Raw genomic sequence first — 8,747 nt, forward strand, 5'->3', positions numbered from 1 at the left:
AACATGAATCCTTTAGGTTAAAATTGCAGGCCTTTTAAAATGTGTTTGAATTTTACAAGTATGTGTGTTTTGCATATCTTTTATTGTCCTAGTTGGGAGGAAAGGTGAAGGAGGGAGGACAAATATTTATGGTTTTAGTACAAATAAGAGCCCCTTTCAAATCTAGCATATTAATTAACTAACATGATTATATTTCATAATAGTATTACTATAGCATAAATAGGAACATATTTATTTTACTAAGACTTATTCCTTTATTCAAACATCAACATAAATTCTTTATGCTTCCCTCTCTGACTACTTCCACATGTGAGTGTAAGTGTGTGTGAGATAAAGCGTGTGTGTAGTGCATCTATTGTGTGGTATACTGAAATGTAATTTAAAACAATCGCAGACTGTCTAGGGCGGGGGGATAAAATGGACACATATGTAATACCCTTTGTAATACTTTAAGCAATAAATTAAAAAAAAATCTCAACTCATGCTACTGAGAGTAGAGACGTTGTGTTTGATACCAATGACACGTGCTATTATAGGCTTTTTTCAACAAGGCAGATATTAATTAGCTTGTGGTTGGCTTTACAGAAAAAAAACAAGCATGCAAGTGACAGTATTTTACCTCGAATGTCTCTTGATTCAAACCCTCTTGAAAAGTAGAAGCCATTCTGAAGACTACATGCCACCTGTTATAGGGAAGGAGCCACATGATATCTGACCGGATTACTGCCCGGGAGGTTTGGCCACATCTGTGATTTTCATCAGCATCTGCTTTCTTTGGCCTATGAAGAGGCCAGGGCAGAACTTGGTTAAGGAGAGGAAGTAGCTTTCAAAGGGTTGAGATGAAAGAACTACAAGAATCTTACAGCTTAGTACAATGACTGATCTTCTTTTGCACATTCCTAAGAACTGACCTGTCCTTGGCCTTCCAATTTGTTGCTTCTAGAATATCAACCTGTCAGGGCACTAAAGAGAAGCCACTGCAAACGGTGAGACCATTGGGTGTGGTCAGTGAGTTGTGACAGAAACAAATTCATTCTGCCTCTCTTCCAACCCCAGACTCTCGCTATAGTAGGACACTCTCAAGACTGCACCTTTGCCCTGAAAGAACTTGGGTCGCTGGTTCTCAGGCTACTGAACTTAAGAAACTGAAAGTGGCCTTGGCAGGAGCTATTTATGCAGAAGTCACAAACTTTTGAAAGAAGGGGAAGCAAGAGCTTTAAACCAAGTTTTCCATTTGCATTCTACCAAGAACAGGTGTTTGCTTTGTTCACAGAAAGATTTCTCAGAGGTGTCTTCAAGCAGAGCTAAGGGTAGGATTTTCCTGCTGCGATAGCTGGGACTGACTTAGATCATCAAGACCTTATCACTCCAGTAGATTTCTATGAATATGATATTAAATGTGTGTGTGTGTGTGTGTGTGTGTGTGTGTGTGTGTAACACAATGCCTACATCAAGTAAAATGACCACCCACAATTTCCCCAGCATTTTTGGAAATATTTGCGATATGAGAGCAGCTCTCTTATTCTCCAGTTATAGTTACACAAGTATTTACACACTATGTATAATTTAATTTTTTAAATTATTATTTAATTTATTGGGGTGACATTGGTTAATAAAATTATATAGGTTTCAGGTGTACAACTCTATAATGCATCGTCTGTATTTTGTGTCCACCACCCCATCAAGTCTCCTTCCATCACCATTTATCCTGTCTTTATCTTCTATCTTCTTCCACCCTCTGTCTGTGTCTATGAGTTGTTGTTTTTTAAAATATATTCTTTATTGATTTCAGAGAGGAAGGGAGAGGGAGAGAGAGATAGAAACATCAATGACGAGAGAGAATCATTGATCTGCTGCCTCCTGCATGCCCTGCAGTGGGGATCGAGACTACAACCTGGGCATGTGCCCCAACCAGGAATCAAACCATGACCTCCTAGTTCATAGGTCGATGCTCAACCACTGAGCAATACCAGCTGGGCTATGAGTTGTTCTTTTTCAGCTTAATCCCTTCACTTTTTTCACCCAGCCCCCCAATCTCACTCCCCTGTGACAGCTGTCAATCTGTTCTCTGTATCTATGAGTCTGTTTCTATTTTGTTTGTTAGTTTATTTTGTCAATTAAATTCCACAAATAAGTGAAATCACTCACTGTCTTTTCTGACTGGCTTATTTCACTTAGCATAGTACTCTCCAGGTCCATCCATGCTACTCTCCAGGTCCATCCATGTAAGATTTTGTTCCTTTTACTAGTGTAGCTGAGTAGATTCCATTGTGTACATGTACCACTGCTTTTTTATCCAGTCATCTATTTAATTTTAATCACAACTCTATGAGATCAGTTTTATTGTCCCCACTATACAGATTGGAAACTGATGCTTAAAAAGATTGAATAGCACACTATGGCAGCATAACCAGGAAGGGGTAGGGTTAACGTCTGAGCTGAGGATATTCAGAACTTGGCTCTCAATCATGCTCCCACAAGATAAGTAGCACACATTGTATTGGATGAACAAAGTCTCTAAAGAAATCCAGATGACCATCACAAAGGCCATTCAATAATTTTCCTTTCTTTTACAGAGCTGACCCAGAGCCTGGAAGTGTGGTATTGCCTAACTCACCATCTGAACTTATGCTGCCTCCAGTCCTTCCAAGAGTAGCCTTTAACCAACATTCTTCTCATGACCCCAATGGCCAATCCTCCCAACAGTGTGTCTTGAATAATAGAATCAGGTGAAAAGTCCTTGCCTGGGTTTTCTAGGAGAACAGCCATCTCTCTGTGGACTTCTGGAAAGGCACTATTTATGCAGCCATAACTAACTGCCCAGTCTCCTCTTTAACTAGCACTCACAATATCAAATCCATTTGACAACTCTGTCAGGAGGAAGAAAAAGCTAATTTAGCTGGTGATCATCACCTTCCTCTTTCCATCCTTTCTTGGATGTCTTCTTCTTTTCCCTTTCAACTCCTCAACTGCCAGGATTCTTTAAGAGGCTGCCCTATGTTACTATGTTTAGGACAGATAGATAAGGAGATGGAATCTAGATAGATAGACCAAGATACCGCTATGTATGTATGTGTGCCCTGGTAAATTCAAGGTTTGTGTTCCCTAAGAAGCAGACCCTGAGATAAGGATTCTTCTGAAAGTAGGAAACACTACTGGAGGGATGAAGAAATGAAAAATAGAAAAGGAAAGAAAACTAATTAAAGGAGAGGTCAAGCAACTTCCCACTGCGGGCAAATGGAGCAAACTTTATTCCACTGGGGAATTCTGGGAGACTGTGTAGAACCTGCTACTCCAAGTGGAGCATCATCATCCTCTTTATCATTGTCATCTCAGGCTCCATCCCAAGACCACTGAATCAGAATGTAAATATTTAATAAGATCCCCAAGTGATAATGTTTGTGAAGTTCTGGCGCAATATATGCCTCAAGGTTAAACTAAGGGGCAAGAAAATGGTGAGATTTATCTACCGATGCCCTATTTGATACTGGTGATAAGCTGTTTCTACAGGTTTCAAATCTGGAATTCCTGGTTTGGGCCTTTGTATAGGCAGATCATCAGTGCTCCAGTGGCTAGAAAGAAAGTGTCCAGGCAGAAAATTAAAGGTATTAGCAGGAAGCAGCCATCAACATGTACAGTTATTTCAAGTTCAGCTATCATACAACTAGATATGAATATAATGCTAAGGCTGAGGTTGAATTGCAATAATAACCACCACAACTATAAATAGACTGAGTCAATCTTAAAGACATATCAAGCAGATTGAAGGAAACAAGATTTTATCTAAGCTTTTATTATAAATAAAGTAGTTAAGTTAGCCAGTAGAGAACTACCATTATTGCAATGACCTTTAGAAGCATTAAAATAGATGTAACATTATTTTTACTTAGTAGTTATTTCAGGCTCAAATAGGCCACGAGTGAGATTAAGAAAATAACATTCCATATTTCATTTACTTACTATAATTCCTAATATTAACTCTTAGGAGGGGCGGGGGCCACATGAGTAATGTTCTTCAATGCAATGATAAATTGTGCACCACACATATTCTGGAATACATCCAAGAGCTAAATTCATAGTGGAAAAAAAAAGATTTACTCCTATTATAACATCAGATACTGGTAAAGAGATTTGAATAACATATAGAAAATTCCATGACTGCTCCCAGATGCAATACAGTAACTACACAAGAAAAGCAGTTTCCAGGAAAATGTTTGTTTTGTTATCACTTGTATTTTAAAGGAGTACTAGATTATTCTATATCATACAATGAAAAAAATTCAAGATGCAACAAAAGTTTCTAATTTAGCTTAAAAAAATAACCTCTTAGGAACAACAAACTGAAACAAAAATCTTAAGTAAGATTTTTATGTTTAAATAATAGGGCTATATAAAGTGTAAATCTACAATTTTTGGGCATGACAAGATATATTAATTCTAACCTCAACAGGAGTTCAACACTTGAACTTTATATAAAATTTAAAATAAAAATAAACTATGTATTTGTATACATTTTTGCTCAATAAAAAACCAAATAGATTTTAAAATATTCTAAAAATATACTTCTTATTTATTAACCAGCTATCAAAATTGAAAAGTTTTGTTTAAGAAATGAAAAGTTGATGCATATAGTATAGTCTTAACATATGTTAAGTAATGAAATCCTACAGAATATATTCTTCTTATGCCCCTTTCTCTCCCTGCTACCCCTTCCTTCTTACCTTAGCTTCCAGCAGTCAAAGCAATTTTATATCTATTAAATAAATCTATCTTTAATGCACTGAGCATAGCATTTTCCGTGCACTTCCTCACACTATGAATCAGCTGCCTTATGTAGAATAAAATCTAGTGAAATCCTTCTTTTGCTGAAATCATCTCTCTCCCCTCATACATATTTTATTCCTGACCAGGACACAGAGGAATATGTCAGTGACATTAAAGCATTTACTTATTTATAGTGTGATTGACAGTCATTGATATTAGAAAAAAAGTTATGCCAAATCTGAAAATTCACTCCTTACTTTATTATAAATTTAAGGGTGTTTTTTTAAAAACACGCACACACACAAAAAAAAACCCCACCAGTTTGTAATATTAATTTGGATAGGGGAGGTGGGTATTTTCCTCAAATAGAATGGTTTTCCTGTCCCTGAAGTACGCGCAGAAGACAACTGTAGAGAGGTCATCGAAGTGGGAATGCTGGTGGGGATGGGGTGGGGGGTGGAGGGATGGCTGGGCTCACCAGCATGTGGCTCACGTTTGAGACTATGTTAAGAGGACTGCACAAGGTGATGAGCCTTTAGGGTGAGAATAACTCTGAGAATGCCACAGGTCCAAAACCAAATGGGTTTGTACAAAAACTCAGTGGATTCCAGACTAGTGCTGTCTAACAGATGTAAAATGAGCCATGTATGCAATTCTGAATGTTCCAATAGCCCCATCAAAAAGGAAACAGGTAATTGCTGGGGCTAACCAGCAGACCTTGTGCAATGGATGAACGAATTGCTCTGACACATGTTTCTGTGAAAGAGAGGGCTAAGGGAATGCTTGGCTTGAGAAACCAAACAGCCCTATTTGCCTGCCTCCTTAGGCTTTTATTGTAACAACAGCTTGAACTAAAATTAACTTCTAGATACTATTAGCAGGGTAAGTAACCCTGAGAAGACATATGTGTCTGCAGTGTCCTTTAAGCAAGGACGTCTAAAGACTTAACGTAAAGATTCCAGTAAAACAACCAGGGGCTCAGACTTGTTTGGAAAAGTCAAGGCAGGGGTGGCCACCTTTGGCCAGCTCCCCCTGGAGGCCCCAACATTACAAACTTTCCAACCAAGTCCCATGCTTCCCCACCTGTAATGCTCATTTAAGTACTGTGTTATTTAACCCATATGCACAAAATGCTATCAATATTAATATTCGTGAGTATGTAGCAGCCTTTTTAAAGTACTGTCTTCAAATTAAAGTGTGACTTTAATGCACATTTCAAATGCTCTAAAGCCACCTGTGACTAATTGCCACCTTGCTGGTCAGCTTGGGTTCAGACAATCTAGTAAATGAATCAAATTGCTTTTAAAATATAGTTTCAGGATCTTTAACAGCCAGATAAAAAGCACTAGGAATAATTAGGAAGCCAAAGCTGCACTTTTATTATAGTGAGTTCAGATATTTTTCATTTATTCTTAGAACTCCAGCTACCTAAAGACTTTTCTCTGAGGATTATTTTGTCATCCAATTCAATTTAACATACTCTCATTAATTCTAAACATATGTTACGACCAGCACTCCCCTCCCCGCCTGCCACACACACCATAAACTGCAGTATCCTATTCTCTACCAGGCTTGGGGAAGGCCCGGCCTTCAGGTCGTATCATTTGGTCTGGCCCTGCCAAGGCAACTGGAGGCGGGACTCAAAATTCAATAAATCGAGGAGCTTTTTTTCATAGCAACATAATTTTTAAGCTGATAATTTTGTATGTCCTGTGAATAATGTTATATACATCCAAATGGTCCTTGGAAGAAAAAAGGTTCCCCACCCCTGCAATTGCTTTAAATTAGGAAAATAATTCCAATTCACTTTTTAACACAGAAAGCAGCATCAGTATGTTCTGCTGAAAAATATGATCTGCCTAAGGTACAGAAAAATCCTTATGTCAAAGCTTCATCTAAGTCTTTGTGCAGCCAGAGGAAAGACATCAAGAAGAAAACGGCTTTGTTGTTTGTAAAAGTTGTATCTAGCAGGTCTTATTTTTTATTCACTGTGGGCCTCTGGTTAAGTTTCAGAGTTAGGAAAAGACCAAGGGTGGTGTGCCACTTAGGTGCATAATAATATATAGATTACCATCCCCTTGGGAGAGCAGTCTAAACACATTATTCTGTAATCAGAGAAATGTTTCTCATCCTTAATATTGATCTCGGTTGTGATGTGTCTGAAACTTAATGTATCTTCTGAGATAAGCGTTACCTCTGAGATGATCCAGGAAGAATAAGAATAAGGCAGGTATGCATATTACACTACCAAGGAAATCTTAAAGAGCACTGAACTTGGACCATTTATTCTGGACTGTCCTTTAAAATTCCAGTGATACTCTGGCTTAATCTGGGAACTGTCCTGCTGCAGGGGACTGTCCTGGGGACCATAGTGGTTGAGGTGTGAAAATGGATAAGGAGCAAATTCTGGAACATATCTGATACCAATGAGATGGGGATGGTTTTCTCAAGGGAAGATGAAGATTCACAACCTGATGGGTTGAAAAAGAAAGCCCCCTATCAGGAGGAGATAGACCAGAGGACCAGGGGCCAGGGCCAGGCATACTGTGTACACTTGTGAAGATTTTAACTCTGTGAATAAGTTTCTCTTGGACTATTAGAGTGGGTTTGTGAAGCATAAGCTATTCATTTCTCTTCTTATATTGTACTAGGGGCCCAGTGCACGAATTCATACACCTTGAAAGGAACTTTGGGCCGCGAGGCAGTGGGCACAGGGGTGGGTCTCGGCCCATCCTCTGTGCCCCTGCCTAGCCCCTCCCACCATGGCCCCAGTCCCCTGTCTGCCAATAGCCCTACTCCTGCCGCCGCAGTTCCCACACACTGACAGTGCTGGCCCCATTGACAGCGTGGAGCAACTGGGGCTAGCACCAGCAGTGGGTGTGAGCAGCAGCTGCTGCCCCAATCACCCCTCAGGAGCCAGGGGAGGTGGAGAAGCCCTGAGGGGTTATCAGGGCTGGCAGCTGCCTCTCATACCCACTGATGGCGTTGAGTGATTGTGACCAGGTGCGAGTGGTAGCTCCAGCACCAGCAGTGGGTGCGAGTGGGGCCAGCACTGGCAGCAGGTGCAAGTGCTGGGCGGGACTACAGTGCACGGGAGAATAGAATTTTCAGTAACCACCAGAGGCTTGCCCTGATGGCAGCGACTGGCGCCCTGCCTTGGTCTGGCACCCCCACTCATCTGCTCCATCATCCCGCCGTGGCCAACACCCACCATGTTCCGCACACACTCCCTGGTGGTCAGCACATGTCATAGCGACCGGTTGTTTGGTTGTTCCTATTGTTCCACCGTTTGGTCTATTTGCATATTAGCCTTTTATTATATAGGATTCTTTTACAGCTTTTAAATAAATTTCTTATGTGATAGAATAAAAGCAGGACCTGCTACATTATTTGCAAAATGCAATTTAAAAATTACTAAGAATTTTAACAAGATGTGGTAAATATATAGAATGATATGTGAGTTAGTCTTAAAAAGGAAGGAAATTCTGACACATGGTCAGTAGTAAGCAGCAGGATATTAAAGACAAAAAAAAATTTAAAGCAATCAGAATAAATGGTAGGTTACTTATAAAGTAATAAAACAATTAGACTAAAGGCAGAATTCTCATTAGTATTACTGGATGCCAGAAAGCAATAGAATAATGCCTTTAAGTATTGGGAGGAAATAATTGTCAAACTGGAAAGACTTATCTAGCCAACTTATCTTTCAAAAGTAAGGGTGAAATAAAAACAATTTTGTACAAACCCAGCCTGGAAGTGTACAACTCATGGGTCTTCCATCACTGAAAGAACTACAAAAGGTTGTACATCAGTAGGAAGACAACTAAACTCAGGGAGGAGGAGTGGCATGCAAGAAATATTTTGTAGTTTCCTCTTCTACCCCCTTCTCTCTTGAAACTTTTTATGTTTTTTAACGTTTTTTCTCTGTGCTGCATTCTGGGTAACTTGTTCAGATTTTTCTAGTTTACTAAATCTCTATTTGT

Source organism: Myotis myotis, unplaced genomic scaffold (assembly GCF_014108235.1).
Source record: "Myotis myotis isolate mMyoMyo1 unplaced genomic scaffold, mMyoMyo1.p scaffold_m19_p_2, whole genome shotgun sequence".
In the NCBI taxonomy this organism is placed as follows: Eukaryota; Metazoa; Chordata; class Mammalia; order Chiroptera; family Vespertilionidae; genus Myotis; species Myotis myotis.